This window comes from Phaenicophaeus curvirostris, chromosome 3, assembly GCF_032191515.1.
Source record: "Phaenicophaeus curvirostris isolate KB17595 chromosome 3, BPBGC_Pcur_1.0, whole genome shotgun sequence".
NCBI classification, from domain to species: Eukaryota; Metazoa; Chordata; class Aves; order Cuculiformes; family Cuculidae; genus Phaenicophaeus; species Phaenicophaeus curvirostris.
Genome location: NC_091394.1, coordinates 50,936,080 through 50,953,593, shown reverse-complemented (window position 1 = coordinate 50,953,593; position 17,514 = coordinate 50,936,080). Strand labels below are relative to the sequence as shown.

The following is a 17,514-nucleotide window of genomic DNA, read 5'->3' as shown; positions in this document are numbered from 1 at the left end:
AGTTGAATTTTACCTAGAAGTCAGTAGACAGCCACTGTAGTTATTCAAGGATTATAGTCTGCAGCATGTGCGGTTACTGTGTGGTCCTACAGTGAAATCCCCATAGGTACAAAAATCTTACTTCCAAAGGCAAATGCATATAGCATCTTGATCAGCTCATATGTTTATGAAAATATAGATCTTCCTGCTAAGTAGAAGTGGTGAGAAGAGCTCTTAGTAGTCACTATTACCTGAATAGCTAATACAGACAATTATTCTCCAAATAAACCAGCTTAGAAGATAAGCTGTAATAATCCTTTGGCCAATGTGCTTCCACATATTTCCCGTGTTACTTAAGAGAGCAGAATTATCATGGTTTATTTGGGTGGAGGTTTAACCAGGTGTCTCACCCCTTTCAGCAATATCTAGGACATGCTTAGGTAGGATACTTTCCTGGTCCAAATCAAAAGGGATAGAAGAATTTGTGACAGAGCAATTGTACTCTATGTAAGAGGGATTTGTATTTGACTCTGAGGTTTTGTTGTGTGTTCTGTCACTTCCAGAAATTCAGGAAACATCACAGGCTGAAATTCAAGCAGAAAAAACTCTTTATTCTTAGAGACTGTTACTCAAAACTTAATAGTGTCTCTTGCAAATTGACTCTGACAGGTAGCTATCAAACACTCCTATATCTCTGTTATAGCTTGCACAGCCACAAGAAAACTATCTGGATCCAACTAGATCCTGAAAATAATTCCTCACAGTCAGAAACACTTGACTCCATCACCTGAAGCAAACAACCTGGATTAACCAGCTTGTTAACCACCTGTTTTCTTTGACTTTTGCACAGTTACAGCAGAGAAAAAAACTCTCTTTTCCTTTTAATCAATACATTCAGAACTGGGTTTAATCCACTGGCATTTTAGCCATCATCCTTTCTGGTTTGTTAGTTTGAGGTCATCTGACTTGTAGAGCATATCTGATCCTGCCTTAAGGCAGGGGGATACTCTAGGTGACCTCTTAAGGTCCCTTCCAATTCCTGGTTTTGAAGGTTCTGTGATATGATCTGTCAAGACAAAACAGATGAGCAGGTACTTAAGGGTACTTAGGATATATCTTCATCACTAATATGGTTTGATACCTATGGAGTTATCCTGCTTAGAGACATAGCAGTCAGTTTTAATTTTTAGGAGATGCTTTTTAAATGCTACTGGAAAATGTCTGTATGACTCTCAGATCCTAAAAAAAAAAAAAAAAAAGACATAGATTGTTGTCATGTAACAAAGGCACGTCTCCTGCTCTATGTCTGCTACTACCACCCAGCAAAAGATCAAAAGAATGGCGAGCTATAAAAGGTGAACCATAGGCTAGTGGGGACACATGCATTAGTGATGTCTAATAAGAATCCGTTGGTGTGGAAACTGGAATAACAGAGACTGGTTAATCAAGGTGACTTTAACATTGCAATAAGCTGATCTGTACACAAATGCTAGTCACTAGGTCAAGCCTCATATCTATAATGGACATTCTTTATCAAAGATTTCATATATTCAAGAAGATTTCATATATTCAAGGCCAAGCATACACCTCACAGACTCATTGTTTCTTTAAGCCTCTTTCTTAATTTATGCTGAGCAGTGATCTCAGCTGTAGCGATTACCAAAGGTAGCTTTGATGGAGACGGCAGGAGGGAAATGAAGTCTCTGACAGGGTTCCCATGCAGCCAGTTCATGGTGATGCTGTGGGGTAAAGTTGGCTGAAGTCAGCAGGTCAGATACAGACTTCTGCAGTCAGCTTATGGAGAAACTCCCTTGTTCTAGAGGATTGAAATGGGAACACTGTCAGGTTTAGTGTTCCTGTTGAGCCCAATTTTCTTAGAGGACTCGAAGTAGAGAGATAGTCTCAAATGGAGCCCAACCCTAGGTCATTAGGGGCTTTAAAAGATTACAGTCAGGACCCTGAATTGTATCTAGCAATAAACAGGGCACTAGCAGAGTGTGTGAAGATCACAATGGCTTTGTATAGTAATACCCCAAATACAAAAAAAAAAAAAAAAAAAAACCAAAAAAAAATGGAAGGATACTGCTTAGATGAAAATTCACTTGGTTTGTTTGAAGGAAAGCAGGGCAGGGAGAAGGCAATGGAAGAAAAACACAGGTCTGTGTTCTTAAGCCACTTAACTGGCTGAGCTCGGTAACAAAAGACAGACTCCTCCCCTTTAAATTAACTGAGCAAATAGAGTCTTACATTAATCTACTTGATTATAGTAGATTTTATGTTCAAAATGAGAATTCAAATCCTTATAAATAAATAGCACAGAAACATCCTTCTGGTATTTACAGAAAGACACGTTTCCTCAGCAGTTTCAGCAGATAGAGTAGAGATTGAGTGAGTTCAAAAAATGGTGTTCCTCTTGCCATATGAAATAATCTTTTGAAAGTAAAGGCATATAAAAAAGGGGATAAAGTAGAAAACCTCACATAACCACTTCTCATACTTTCCATCTTTTCTATCAAAGACTTCAATATTCTCAAACCAGAAATTTTCATTACTTACTCTTTCAGAATGAAGAATGTAAGATTTAAAAATGTTCAGTGTTTGCAATTAGTGAATATCTGCATCTAGAGGTGCAGCAGTGTGATGCATTCATGTATGATCATACTCTTGGACAGCAGGGTAAAAGGTAGGCTAAGAGAACAGGACTGCAGCAATGAGTGAGATAGTCGTGTGCTCAAAGTGCACGTGTGCGCAAGAGCATGATCATCAGTTTACTGCCTTGGTGCACAGTACCTTTGCAGTTCCAGAAGATACCGCCATACTGAAATTTGTCTGTATCTTTTGGGCTTCTGTCACGTCGAACATGTAGAATTGTTTGTCCACAAAGTTGTTTGAAGCTGTGCTTCTGGTTTGACCCTGGGCACCCTTGTGCAACCTTTCTTCATGCAGTCCATAAAATCAACTGATCTTTGTGACAAAGGGTAGCCGCTAAAAAGGATGTTGTAGTGTGAAAGGGGGGTATGTGGGCAGCTGCATTTCTAGTTAGTGCTCAAGTCTCTTCCTTTTGGAGGTACGTGTTTTACTGACTGTTTCATCTGCAGAAGAAAAATAAACAGAACACCAGAACTTACATCTTCTTTCAAAATAGGGTTGAAGGAATTGAACAGAGACTGACAGGAGCACTTAGCGCTGTGGATATCTATATTCTCTCTTGCCAAAGGGTAAATAGGGGACATTCATTTGTTCATCAGCTTCCAAATCTGTTCTCTCCCCCTCCTGAAGGTGGGAGGGAAGAAAAAATAATTTGGAGAAGGGGGTTCTGAATACTTCATGTTCTCTTTTGCCCATTTCTAGCAGAGCCAGGCATGAACAATTAAATCTAGGGCTTCCCTGTGGTCTGTGAATAACACAGCACAGTGCTAACCATCAGGGCACAAAGGCAGACAACAAAAGGCGCTTTTTTATTTTTTGTTTACCCTTCAGGACACTGTTTACCTTATCACTGAAGGGGAAGTTATCATCTCATCCCTTTTGGAAATCATACTGGGTTGATTCTGTACCTCCAGGTATCGGACTGGCTAGTGATGAAGTGGGCATGTCAGCCGGGGGTTAGGGAAGTCATACCGGGAGCTGTTGCACTCGCTCTCCTGTCTCACTCCCTCCGTCTTTCCCTCTGCCTCTTACTCCTTCTCTGTCAAACCATTTTCTCTCTCTCTCTTTCAGCTGGAATGATTTTTTTTCCTTCCCCCTCCCCTCTAAATTTACTTCACAGCAGATTGTCTTGTAGTAAATCACCAAAAACCCAAATAGCACTAAAGCATTCTGATACAACATTAGCATTTGCTTAACAAGCACAAGATAAACATTAAACAAAGAACTGCATTTCTTTATTAGAGGCTGCAAGATACATAATCCATGAGCACAAGAAACATGGGACCCAGTGGATATGCAGATGTGTGTTATTTCATTGGCGCTGGGCGGCCTTGTTAGAAAAGGTTTTCATCTGAAGGCTTGGGGGTGGATAGTTGACTGTCCCTGGTGGGGCTGTAACTAGATACAGAGACTGTTGCAAGCTAGGCTGGGCTCCCTGGTGGATGCGCTGATTGGACAGCCCGAGGAAAACTTGGGAAGCATCAGGAAGTGAACTCAATCACCTTGGGGATGAGAGGGGAGAACCAGATGAAGGCATTTGACTTCTTTTGTAACTCCCACTAAGGACAGATTGCCAGTGCGATACAGCCTCCATAACTGCAAATCAGGCCCTTTCCCCTATGCCGATTTCATTAGAATGGCCAGCATGGTGCAAAGAGGAGGGAGAAAAAAAAGGTTAGACACAGTAATTTTACAGGCAGGCGGGTACAAAAAAAATCTGCATAATTAAGCAGTCAAGGCTGCTAATAGGGGAGTTTATATGCTCTGGGACCAGGCAAGGGCAGCACATATGGATATAGCAGTGGATATTAAATCTACGGCATGCAGACTTACTTCAGGGCCCTTAGAGAAAAGGCTAATTATAGAGAGAGGAATTGTGTTTACTGGTCTGTCTTGGGCAAAGATGTTGAGAGAAGTGCAACCAAGTTTTGCAGTTAGACATGAACAGTCTGTTAATAGAGATATCAAAAATATGTGCTTGTGGTTGCTTCATATCTAATCAACAGGAAATCACAGATTCCGAGACCCCCTTCTCCCAGTTAAATGAAGAGGGGAAAACACATACATATACATATTCCGGATGCAGGATGTGAATGTGTTCATTATTAAATTGCTGGAATTTAATCTGAACCAAGCTCTTTATCATCAATAAATTATATTTAGCAGTTTACCCTAGTTTAGCTACTCCTGTTTAAAAATGTCAGTGCTTCTGGGTATAAGCTCCAAGTCAGCATTTAAATATAAATGGATAATATGAATGGAAGTTGCAACGGGCAGGACTGAGCAGTTAGAGAAAGGGTATGTTTATGTAACAAGTCCTGACGTGGTGGACATTAACATTTCATAATGCAGATCAAAGGTATGGAGAAGACCCAAGAGCCCTCAGTCAGAGGCCCCTAGCAACTGTCTAGTATGCTCCATGAGATGATTTCTCCAAATTAGAAAGACTTAGACTTTTCTTTATCCACATAGATAGATAGAGATATATAATTTTTTTAAGACTTTTGAAGGTGATTAGCCTTTTCCTAGCTCCCTGCCCACTCCCCAAGGAAAGAAGAATCTCATTGTACTGAGGGGAGAAGGCTATCAAGGCATTATCATGAAACAGTGATTCATATCCATAACCAGTAGGAGAAGACAGTGCCCACTGCCTATTTTGATTTAATATTTTTGTTATTTTAGACTTCTGTCTTTTTTTTATGTTTCAATGGAACATACCAGTCTCCACTAACATGAGTAGCTGTATTCTGGAGTCCCAGAACATGAGAGCACCAGTCGGAAGTCTGCTGAGTGCCTCATTCAGCAGGGCGTCAGAGCTACGATTCAGTGTTATCATGAGGCATTGTGGAGAAGAAGCAGCCTTTGGTTTCATTCCCTTTACTGCATGTTTGAGGAAAAGCAACCTTCAGGGATTTCACTTCAGGGAAATTCCTTCAAGGGAATTCACTGATGTTTTGTGTGGAGTTCTCTGCGAGCACCACAATAACATGCAGTGATAACAAATGTGCAAAAAGCAGCCCCTGTCCCAAATGCTTGTGAAGTTGCTCTGAGTACTTGCTTTGCAAGGGCAATAACGCTTCCCTCACTTGGTAAATAACTGCAGGCTGGCCTTCTAACAGTGACTTCATATCCCAAGCCATACAGCAGGTGACCTCGAAGGATCCTGCCAGGCTGACTGTGAAGAACATCCTCTGTTTTTTGGGGTATTTTTTTGACCTGAACTGTGAAATGAGGCATGGGGAGGAGTGCTGGGGTCACCTGGCATCAGCCAGGCTGCTCTGCACCAGGTGGGACTTGTAGCAGGTGGCAATAGAGGACAGTCCTGGGGGAATCTGGGAAAGCAGAGAATCTCCCTTCCCCGTGCCTGACCCAAAGTGATAAGTAACTAAATTACATGTATTTAATATGCTGTAATTTAAGTTGCTCATAAACCAAAAAGCTCAGCATACATAGGAAGCCCTGGTTTTGAGAGTACCATATTATGCAGCAGTGCCATGGCCAAAGTACATACCTGTCCAGGTGTCAGTTTTCCTTGTTTTGTTCCTATGTGGCAGAAAGAGAGAGGGCTCAAAGAGAACTCTGCTTCTACACATTTTGTGAGAATGTGGTTGAGTGGAGGACAGAAATCTGTACAGTATTCCCAGACAGGGAAAATGTATGCTGATATTCGTCCCTTTCTAAACATGACAGATTCTGTAGTAGAGAACAGAAAAATAGGACCTGGGAGAGACCTTCTGCATGTACATTCTTGGACACAGAGTGAATCAACTGGGAAACACAAATCTGGAGAAAGCAATTCTTTCTTCCTTTCCAGTTTGTGTAGAACTGTTCCCTTTTTAGTCTTTGGGTAACTTGTGGCCATCTCCTTCTGCTCAGCTGGGGTGCTCTCACAGTACTATATTTTTTCTCCTGTGCAGAGCCATCTCACTCACTGGTTGTTACAATAGTTCCTTGCTCCTTTGTTTAGATTTGTGAATTTGATATGGAAGAAAACACATGTGTGTGCATATGTGTGAACACACTCACTCTTCTACAGTTTACATGACAGTTACAAGGATTAATGAAAATCCTGTTCCAGCAATTTTTTCATATATTTACAGTAAAATCTGTCTTAAAACATTTGCAGGGTGTCTGTAGTGATGGTATTAAAGCATCACTGTTGCCCTTTGTGAAATACAGTTTGGGGACAGTTGTCTTATCAGTTTAGGTGTGAATGATATAAAAATGTGGAAAATGCTTGTTCTGAGGACCATTTCAAAAATAGTCTGCAATTGCCAAAAGACAGAATAACTTTTTGCTAGTGAGGAGCAAGCGGATAACCTGTCAATAGTGATGATCTAATAGCAGTCTCCAAGCTGTGCTGTGTCATCAGCCAGCTGTCAATCCAGCTAGCCTGTCTCAAAAGCACTAATTGTCGTGATAGTATCAGTGTGAAAACTGTGAAGAAAAAAACATAGTCCCTTGATGCTGCTTTCTAAAAGATAGGCTGAGGATCAAAGTTCAGCTTGGTTTGACTGGATTTCATTTTTGCTTGCACAGCTACCTGTTAACACATTACTAAGCACCTAATTGTAGCTGCTTGCAGCTACAGTTGTTTTGCTGGTAAAAGACAGCAATCAAGCTGACCACAGTCTCCTTCAAAAAGGGCATTTGCCAGCTTCTCCCAAATGCATCTCAGCTTCTCCCATGCAGCCCCATTAAGCTTGGATCAAGGGAAAATGCCTGCTCCTCCTCATTCAAGTTGATGTTATGGCCAAGGTTTAAGGACTAACTCAAAATCTAAGGAGTAATCCTGCTTGACTAGTAGTTCAAGCATCATTTCTACATGCAATTTCAAGTGTATATGCATGTACCTTTTATTGATACATGTGTCCATATTACTGCTCTTCCACCTTCTCTTTCTCCAGTGCAGTTCATTCATTGCTTGATTGTTGAGTCCTTCTTCTCTTTTGATTAGACACTTCAAAGACAGAAATAATATCTGTGTTTACATAGAGTCTAATATAACACTGGCATTAGAAGAGATATATAATTATAACTAGCAGACACCTGTCAGTAATGTTCTTTCAATATACCTTCACTGTTATTTTTGGCTGCTTTTGTGCTCTGTTTAATCCACCCATTCCCATCTCCAAATCTCACTGCTTTTTCCTTCTTATCATCTCAAATATCTTTCCATTTCTTTCCACCTCTACAGCCAGTTCTCTTATTAGAAGCCAAATTATATTTCACTTTAACGGTGTTACTTTTCCTCAAACTAGACAAATGCAGCCACCAGGCTGCTTTTGGATACTTATTTATGTGGTTTACTCTCAGTTACTTGTGTTACTTTTACCCTTTTATTAAGTGTAAGTGTCTAATGATCATTTTCAAAGATTTCTGTCCAACCCTGCATGTGCTCGCTTGTTAAGATTCCTACCTCTGTGCTCGTCTGGTGCTCAGCGTTTTGAGCACCTGTTTCTGGAGTTACAGACAAAGTCCCATTATCTTTTGTCACAAGGCTCTGGTTCACTGAAGAAACAATATCAGGAACACTGCACAGCTCTACCTTGTCCAGCTTTCTGTCCTCTTCCATATCTAAGTTCTACTATGCTTTCCTGGAGTGATTAGATGTTTCAGAAAAAAAAGAACGCAACTATGTATGCCTTGTTCAGTGTTCCTAGTCCCATTCTTTTCTGGCTGCTTGTCGTCACATGGAGAGTTCTTCAGAGCTGCCCAGAATATAGTGTGAGATGTGGAGAACAGGTAGCAAGGCCAGGTGGCAGTATACTCTGTTCCTCTCATTCCTTCAAACTCTGACAGGTTACGGCCACATGCCCATATCTCTTTCACTCTAAGACATCTTCAGATGGTCTATAAAAATATGTTTTTAAGAAGATTCAAGTGACTGGGCATTAAGAATTTGGCAAAGCTTATGCAAGCAGTAGGATTTGGGACCCGATCTGCAGATACTCAGGGCATTTTACAAAGTCCTGAGTACAGAGAGAGCAAGAGAGGAGAGGCTATATTTATCCTTGTAGGCAACACCAGGGAAATGAAAACAATTGACCCCTTTGTTTCTATTTCTCCCCACTTTTGCAACCCTGCCAGGCCTAATTTAGCATCTGTACTCACCTTCCCTAAAGGCCATGCAGTCTTTTACTGGGCTTGAAATGATTTACCCAGAAATCGTATGTCAGCTGGCATAGGGAGAGATTTCTTGGAGAATGGGTGTGTGAGCTGGGTTCTGTGGTTCCTTAGTTTTTCTGCTGCTCTGGCTGTACCGCAGGAGACTAGCAGCCTGATGAATGCATTGTTCTAAAATGTCAAAGGGACCTCTGTGCACAACGTCTCACGTCCTTCAGAACCACCCAACTCATGCAAAAGCAAGAGAGGTGCAGCCACAGGGAAAATGTCAAGCTGGGTCTGAATAGCTGTGAGCGTCATTGCCACCAGTAAACAGGATCACTTATTTGACCAGGGTGAAATGAATGCTAAAAATACACAGTGCCCATCCAGTTCTCCCATTCAGTACTACAGCCCAACTGCTGAGCCAGGGAGTTCTGTCTGCATTTGTGACACATTCTGCATTTAATAAATAAATAAATAAATCAGGGAACATACAGTAGATGCATTTTACTGCCAGAGTGGAACTTCACAATCCTGCCAGGGGACCTTTTTGTAATGTTTGTAATGTGCTGCTATCGTGCTTTAGCAAAGAAAAATGTCACTGCTGGGCTTTATTTTTAACAGACTTTTTTAACATCAATTAATGCAAGGAAATGTAGTGAAGCAGATCTTCCTTTTTATTTATATTTGGGTGAAAGCAGTGAGGTGACTAGGGGGAACAGCATGCATGGGCAGGGGTGGAGAGGGCAAAAAGGGAGTTTCTGCTGCAGTTCCACAGCAGAGAGGTGGATTTAAAAAAAAAAAAAAAAAAGTTGTGTAAATGCAGATGCATACTCAGCTTCCACTGGCAGTCACTGAGGTTGAGGAATCAAGCTGCCTTTGAATCTACCATTCATGTGGCGTTCTGAAAAAAAAAACCCAAACATTATGAACATGCAGCCTAAGTTATCCAGCATGAAACACTGTATGCTCCACTGGTGTTTGCTTGGCTGAAGTCAGTCAACCTCCATACGCCCTCTTTTTATAAGAGGTAAAATGATCAGGTCACCCTAAGAAGTGACATTTGTTACTTACTGCATGAACCCTGTAGGAGTGGCATCCTATTATAATTCTTTCATGCTTGAAACCATTATACTTGCAGCAATTTCTAGCTTTCTCCTGTTTCTCTTACGCAAGTGTAAACACACAGTTAGGATTGTAGGCAAACTCTTCCCTTCTGTCATTGATTTGTTTTGTACTGCTGGGAAGAGACATCGCTACAACCCTCAGCCATGCTACATGCACTTCTTTGTGGGGGCCTTTCATGGGATTAAAGGTGAAAGGCACCTGTTATTTGGCAGGTATTTTTGACTCACCGTGACACGACAGAGTTTTGATCTGGGCACAGAGGGCACAGAACGTGAGTTCAAAGATAATGTGCTGTAGTTGATGTAGTATCTTACCAACTCAGTGAACCAAGGGCAAAACAACAACTTAAATCTGGAATTTTCCTGCCACTGTCACTTTTTACAAGTGGTTTATTTTCTGAGAAATGCTGGTGTTTTGGCACATCAACCAGCTTTCTGTTTGCTACAGCTCACTTCCAAGTTGTTGGGGTTTTTTCTCTTCATAGCCAGCTTGTTGTTGCTTCATCTTTTGGGGGAGAGGAAGGGTGTGTCAGTCACATCTATAAAATGTTAGAAAGAGAAGAGGGTTGGTAGATCCTTTGTGAGTCTGGCTCTCAGTTTGGTTGCCCCACCTCAGTTTGCTTGCTGCTCTGTGGGTATTCTTTGTCAACTATTATTTTCAGTTCTGATCTTTGGCTTCTGGTGCCCAGCTGAACCAGAGAGGCTGCCCACCTTTTCTGCCGTATAATTTTCAAGGATTTAGCATAGCAATTTTTCTTCTTTTCTGCTGCCATATGATATACCAAGTCCAGCAATCAAACAGAAATGTACATCAAAAAAACATGCTGCTTATTTGTAAAAGTGTCAGGGATCAAAATCTGCATGCTTTGCTCTTAGCAAAATGCATTGCAAAATCTAACACTGGGCAGTTGCTGGTCAGTGATACATGGCATAGCAACCGCGTTTGCCCTCTTGCTCTCTTCCCATCCCTTTTTCTGCTTCTTTTGACTTCTAAATTACCCCTGTTTTTCCAAATATGACTACAGCGGTAATATTCCTCCTTGACTTTATATTCTATTTTTCAAATCATGCCTAGTGTTAAATCCCTCTGCTCACCTCCAGGTTTAATATATTAAAAGTTACTTCTTGAGTGAGGTGAAGGAGGCAACTGAAGAGCTGGGGAATATATTTTATCTGCATTACATCTTTACATCTCAGATACTTGTTTTTCCCACTGTATTTGAAGAAAGACTAACAAGTAAGCATAATGTGCCACATAAATAGAAACTTGCTGCCTGCAAGGTTTGTGATGATGACACTTTGTTTTAGACAGCATCAGGGCTTCCAAACAATGGCCCTCTAGTTTTCAAAAAGAAAAGACTAGGCAAGTTAAATGCATATCTTATACAATTCTGGTAAGAAATACTTCTATTTTTTCAGTATCATCAAGAGGTTGCCGATTGAAACAAAATCCTGTGGAGCTGGCCTTCAGTACATCATCAGGATATATGATATTTAAATGGTAGCTTAAATGAACCTGCTCAGGTCATAAAATTAAGAAATTAAAAATAAGCCCACAGCTTCTTTAAAACTGCACGATAGCTGTAGAAATATTTTAAATGGGGGGTGGGGGTTGAGGGGGAGGGAGGTAGCAAGCAAGCAGTGGAACTGCTCTGTAGAAGGGGTGGGTGGCTGTCATCTTTTCCCTGATGAAATGTGAAAAACAACTGTGTCTGCAAGTACTGTGTGTGTCTCCTTCCATTCTTCTGCTTATTCTTCAACTGTGTCAACAGCATGTGTGGATAAATAAAATATAATCAAGAATGCTGATATCATCTTTCTTTTCCCCTTTCCCTTCTCTAACTTATAATAATGTGGGGCAAAGGTCTACTTAACATAATACAGTTACAATAACTAGTACATTTGTATTTCTGCTATGATGAGAGGTCTGCTGTAGTGAGACTCATCCACTGTTGCTGCTTCTTCTCAGCAGTGTTAATTATTCTTCAGGCTCGTGTAGCGTGTGTATGGAAACACAAAATAAGCGATCAGGGAGTAGGATATTTTTGGGTTTATTTGTTGTGTCAGTGACACTTCCACTCTGACACAAACTTACTGCATAACACTCCTGATCTGTAATGAGGTTGTGTCCCAGAATGTGTATTAAAAGTACTAAATAGTCCCTTGCTTATTCAAAATCCTCATTTATCTGAATTAATTTTGTGTCCCCCATTTCATTTGGGTAAATTAGGTTTCACAGTTTCACAATTTGATCACAAGTCTCACAACATTCAGTGCTTCTTTTTCAACGTGAGCCCCTGAAATGACAGTACTGCATCAAATTCTCAAGTCTTCATTTAAAAAGAAAAAAAAAACCCCAGACAAATACTTGCTCTCCTTTTTACAGAAAAGCCCTTTGAGGGACAACTGCCCATACCTGAATGCCCAGTGCAGAATTCCAGGAAAAACACTCTGTTAAATCCCAGGACTTTTAACCTGTTCTCCCAATTTTGCAGCACATTAATAACTAATGGCATTAATAACTTTGGGTTTGGCAGCCGCTCCACATTTTGTGCATGCACCCACATCATTACATGCAGGGCTGGCCCAAGTCACCTTTGGATGGTGCAGAAGGAGCTCTGCAAATCCGTGGGCAAGAGAAGGACGGTTCCCCTTAGTCTGAATGGTCCATAGGCATTGAGTGGGGATTAGGTCTCACCACTAGTCTCTCACTGTCTCAAATGGGATTCACTAGAAGTGTGATTCCCAGGTGGGGGTTGACAGCTTGTTCTGCCCTGTGTGTACCTCCTGGTCACACTAGGGAATGGTTGGAGACCCATCCAGCGCTCCCAGCCTGGCAGATCATAGAATCATGTTGGAAAAGACCTCAAAGATCATTGAGTCTAACCTTCAGCTCAACACCACCATGGCTACTAAACCATGTTCCGAAGTGCCACATCTACACGTTTTTTTAACACCTCCAGGGAAGGAGACTCTATCACTTCTCTGGGTGGCCTGTTCCAGTGCTTTGCCACTCTTTCAGTAAAGAAATTTTTCCTAATATCCAGTCTAAACCTCCCCTGGTGCAACTTGAGGCCATTTCTTCTCATCCTATCATGTGTGACTTGGGAGAAAAGTCCAGCACCCACCTGACTACGACCTCCTTTAAGATGGTTGCAGAGGGCAAAAAGGTCTCCCCTCAGCCTCCTCTTGTCCAGGCTAAACAATGCCAGTTCCTTCAGCTGCTCCTCATAAGACTTGTTCTCCAGACCCTTCATCAGCTTTGTTGCCCTTCTCTAGACACACTCCAGCACCTCAATGTCTGTCCTGTATTGAGAGGTCCAAAACTGAACACAATATTCGAGGCGCAGCCTCACCAGTGCCGAGCAGAGGGGCACAATCACTTCCCTGCTCCTGCTGGCCACACCATTTCTGATACAAGCCAGGATGTAGTTGTCCTTCTTGGCCACCTCAGCATAAGTGGCAGAGCTCTGACACTGCTCCACATGAGCCCCACGCCTGCCAAGGAGGGACTTCCTGAGTGGGACCAAAGGAGACACTTGGGAAGCCCCAGCACTACCCCTGTGCACCTCCTCTGCTCCCACCCGAGAAGTCCCTGCTGGCAACAGGATCCCAGTGAGGGATGTAGACGGGGCTGCAAGAGCCAAGCTGGCTCCTGGAAAAGGAAAGTGTTAAGTAATGCATTTCAGAGAGCCGGCAAGGAGAGGGATGTGTGTGAAGGAGAGGGAGAGGGGGCATTTGGCACTTGTTCAAACACCCGGGGAAAGAAGGAGGTGGAAGAATCTCCAGCAGAAACCCTGTGTTTTGACTCCCTGCTTCGGCTAAGTGTGATTTGAATCCTCCTCCTTTTATTCTTGGATTCCCCCTTTTTCCCTACTATTTTTAATGTAAATAAACTCACACACAAATACACACACACTGAAAGCGCAGTGGTCCTTTTGGAGCATATTTCAGCCAACAAATGCAGTCCTGTAAGCTATTTATTGGAGTACGTCTTAGTAAAATGCTGAAGCCTTACTGTGGTCAGCCACCCCTCCCTTGCTATAACAGGCATGTTTTCCACATCGCGTTTCAGATTTCCTCAGAGTCTTATAAGTGCTTTATGTTTTTTCGATGATGTTAATCACCTCATAGTCATTTAATGTCACACCACATTTTTCTCTAGCTCTGCAAGTTTTACCTAGAGAGGATATACACTGACCTGACAGCCTATACATTTATTTTTCTCGTAATAATGTTGTATTTTTTTCCTTTGGTAATACAGTTTGATGCCTTATACTTGTAAACTGCTGTTCTTTTTAATTGCTTATTGTTATTAATTATACAGTGGTAACATTGTTGGCTTGAGACATCTGGCTGTAAAAATATATCTATCATTGTTACCATTGGAGTTGCACTAAATTACCCAAGCTCTGTCTGGAAATAAATGCTTCTCTGCATTTCTTCAGTGAAATTCAAATGAGAGTTAAATCCAGACTTTCTTTTGGCCTTTTCACCTCCATCTAGGCTTCATGCCCTTGTCCTGCTTCAACTCACTACCTCTTCTCTATCAGTCTTTTCAGTCTACCCTCTTTTTTCTTCGTTATTGCTACTGCATCTGTTCTCCTTCCCCAACCAATCTTTGCCTGTCAGTGATGCATCTCTTTTCAGCTGATTTTTCTCTGTTTATCCTACTTTGTTGGTTTTCCCCTTTTTCCCTTGATAGTTCATATTAAATAACTTTTAACATTTTGCTACCTGAGAGCTCACTGGAGAGGGGAGAAGTTCTTAGGCACCCCTCATCAACTACTCAGATAGTCGAAAATGGAGTCTTTGCTTCAGCAAGGAATTAGACTTGATAAGGGTGGTGGAATATATCTGTAAAAGGTGGCATTTAGACTCTTAAAAGAAAAATAAAAAAAGCCAACCCACAAACATAAAACAAATAGAGGAAAAATAACTAATTGGCCCTCATTATTCTCATATCCACAAGCGAAGAACTTTTAATATAGAAATCCCAACAGCTGTTTGTTTAGCTCAGTGTGAAGTCTTAGTACCAGCAGAGAAAGTAGGAAGGAGAGTGGAGTAGGTCTAGAATGAAGTCTAGTTCTTTTTTGATATGTGAGCCCAAAGCTGCTTGCTTGCTTTATAGCAGGATCAAAGAGAGAAATAGGGAAAGGTTAGTGCAAATTAAAATTGAGCTTTCTCATGCTTTCCTAAATAAAACAGCAAACTAAGTCAGACAAGCAATATAAATAATACTTTATATTAAATGGAGTTTTAATCATTTTAATACATTGCTGTACAAGGAGATCTCCCCTAACTGGCAAAGCAGTTTGCTTGGGTGAAAAGAATCTAATTAAATACCCAGTTATCAGTATAGACCTGAGGGCCTTAATGGCTTGAACCACTTCTTCCTCCCTGATTTTTCTGAGGGCTGAGGGGAGGAGATGAAGGTTAAGAGGAAAGAAAGCAGGAAGTTGATACACCCCTAAATGAGTTTAAGAGCTGGATCAATACCCCAGCAATTGCTGCTCGTTTCAAAGCATCCCTCACCTATGTAAGAAGACGCCAAACAATATTTGACTTATATAATGGCATTCAGATTCTGGAAAAAAATTATCAGTAGTATCTGATGTATTAAGAAACATGAGGAGCGCTGTTATTTCTTCATGCTATCAATTCAAATTTCCTTTAATACAGGAATCCTATCTTATCCTATCCTATCCTACTCTTTTTTCCTCTTCTTTGAAGAGTAAGCAGACAATTCTTTGTAGGTTGGATAAAAAGCATTTCAGCATTTAGAGACTTTATCTTCCAGACATCTAATGGCTTCATGCCAAAGGAAGGAAGGCAACTCTGACCCTTTCTGTATATTCAGAACAAAAGAAACACCTGATGAGAGTTGTGTACAAAACATAATTTCTAGTGTTGGTCCACTGTGGTGCAGAATTAATATTGACACTTTGATTGTCGCCATGCAAGATGTTTTCCCAGTACCCCTAAATACAGAACAGGTTGCATTTAGTTTAAGCAACATAAAATATCTTCTCCTAGTTTAATTTGTGTTTTCTTTGTACAAAACTTAAAAGTGGATATACCTGTACTTCACCAGTTCCAGAAGTCCCAAATGGGTGGGCATTCCTGGTAGGCATTTAACATCAAATAACAGAGAAAGCTGGTCCTCCAACAAGAAAGTAAATACAAGAAAAAGAAACTGTAGCCTCCGCAGTGAACAAAAATACTGAAATTGAATTAACAATGCTAAAAAAGACAGAAGTTTTACTTACGTTTTACTGTTCTTAATTCTTCTGAATACATATGTGACATTTTTATTAGGTTTTCCCCCTACAGTTTGATTAAATTGTTAATAACTGCTTTGCTCAGGCAATCTCCGAGCCATTCCAAATGTAATTTTACTTTACTAGACAAGATTTGGTCCAAAAAACTTTCTTCTCAGAAAGAAACAGGCTCTCATCTCATAGAAAAGAACAAAGAAAATCTTAATTCTGATCTTAATTCCAACACCGTTCTCATAATGATGGGCAGATTAAGCAGGACCTGATTCTTCATCCACTGGAATTTAGTAAGACAGTTTTCATTCTCATTTTGGGGTGGGGAGCAGACATTTAGCAACTCTAGGTTTTGGTTTCTTTATATGTAATATGCAGATAATAATCTGTACCTTGCTGTGTAGTGTAAGGTGTGACCTTGCACGCTTTGGCAGAATTTAGTCCTGCAAAAAGTCTAGACAAGAGTCTAGTAAGACAGAAGGCCTGCTCCCCTGAGCTACTTATGGCAGCATTTGAAGGATCAGTCTCCCAAGTTTTTAATCAGTGAGCAATAAGTGCTTTCTGAAAAGGTAAACGTTCAGCTGGATCATCTGTCTACAAATAACTCATACCACTCAGCTTATTACTACTGGCTTACATTTCTTCTTGTATCCCACTGTAAAATTGTTTCCAAAATAAGCTCTATCAAATGGTATTTTACTGCAATGATGGAGTATAGCCTTATAATGTGTATAGCTACCTGATGCAACATAGACTTGGTTTTGAACAAATTTTAATACCTTTTCCTGGTGCAGTTACAGACAAGGTGTAGCAAATTATGCATGTCCCATCAGTAGGTGAATGGTCCTGTTGCTGAATTCCTGAACTCTCTCCTGATAGCCAGTTGCCCAGAAAATGCTGTCCTTTAATGGAGAGGGCATTTGCTGTATTTAAATAGTTCTTACTTGAGCTGAAAACACAGCAGTTATTAAGAAATAGACCCTGCCACTTGGCCTTTTATTTTCATCCAGCCTTACCGAAGCCAGACAATTTGTGGTTTTAATAGAACATACAAGGCACATGCGGTAAGAAGAGTTCACTTACAAGCAGCCAAAGTGAGTGCAACCAAGCAAAAAAGTGAACAGTTGGTGAAGTGAAATGCATCTCTTGCTTCAGACAAAAATACAGTGGAATGAAAGATGCAGTAGACTGGCTTTCCCTTAAGCAGATCTAATTTCAAAACCTGGCCCTGCAGAGATGAACTTTTACTTTAATTAAGGAGGTGGTTCCCAGCTTTTTGCCATTCCATCAGTCAGCACCCTTTGCTGCAGTTTTAGCAATACACTGCAGAAGGCTGTAGGATTTACTCCCTGTGTGTTGGAGAAGGCTTCCTACCTGGT

At 41.0% G+C, this 17,514-nt stretch overlaps 1 protein-coding gene across 11 annotated transcripts in view; it reads left to right on the top strand.

The window, feature by feature from the left end:
• The window catches only part of ZNF521 (zinc finger protein 521), a 231,687-nt gene that overhangs the window by 177,090 nt on the left and 37,083 nt on the right, over positions 1-17,514 (top strand). The gene's annotated exons all lie outside the window — the stretch shown is intronic.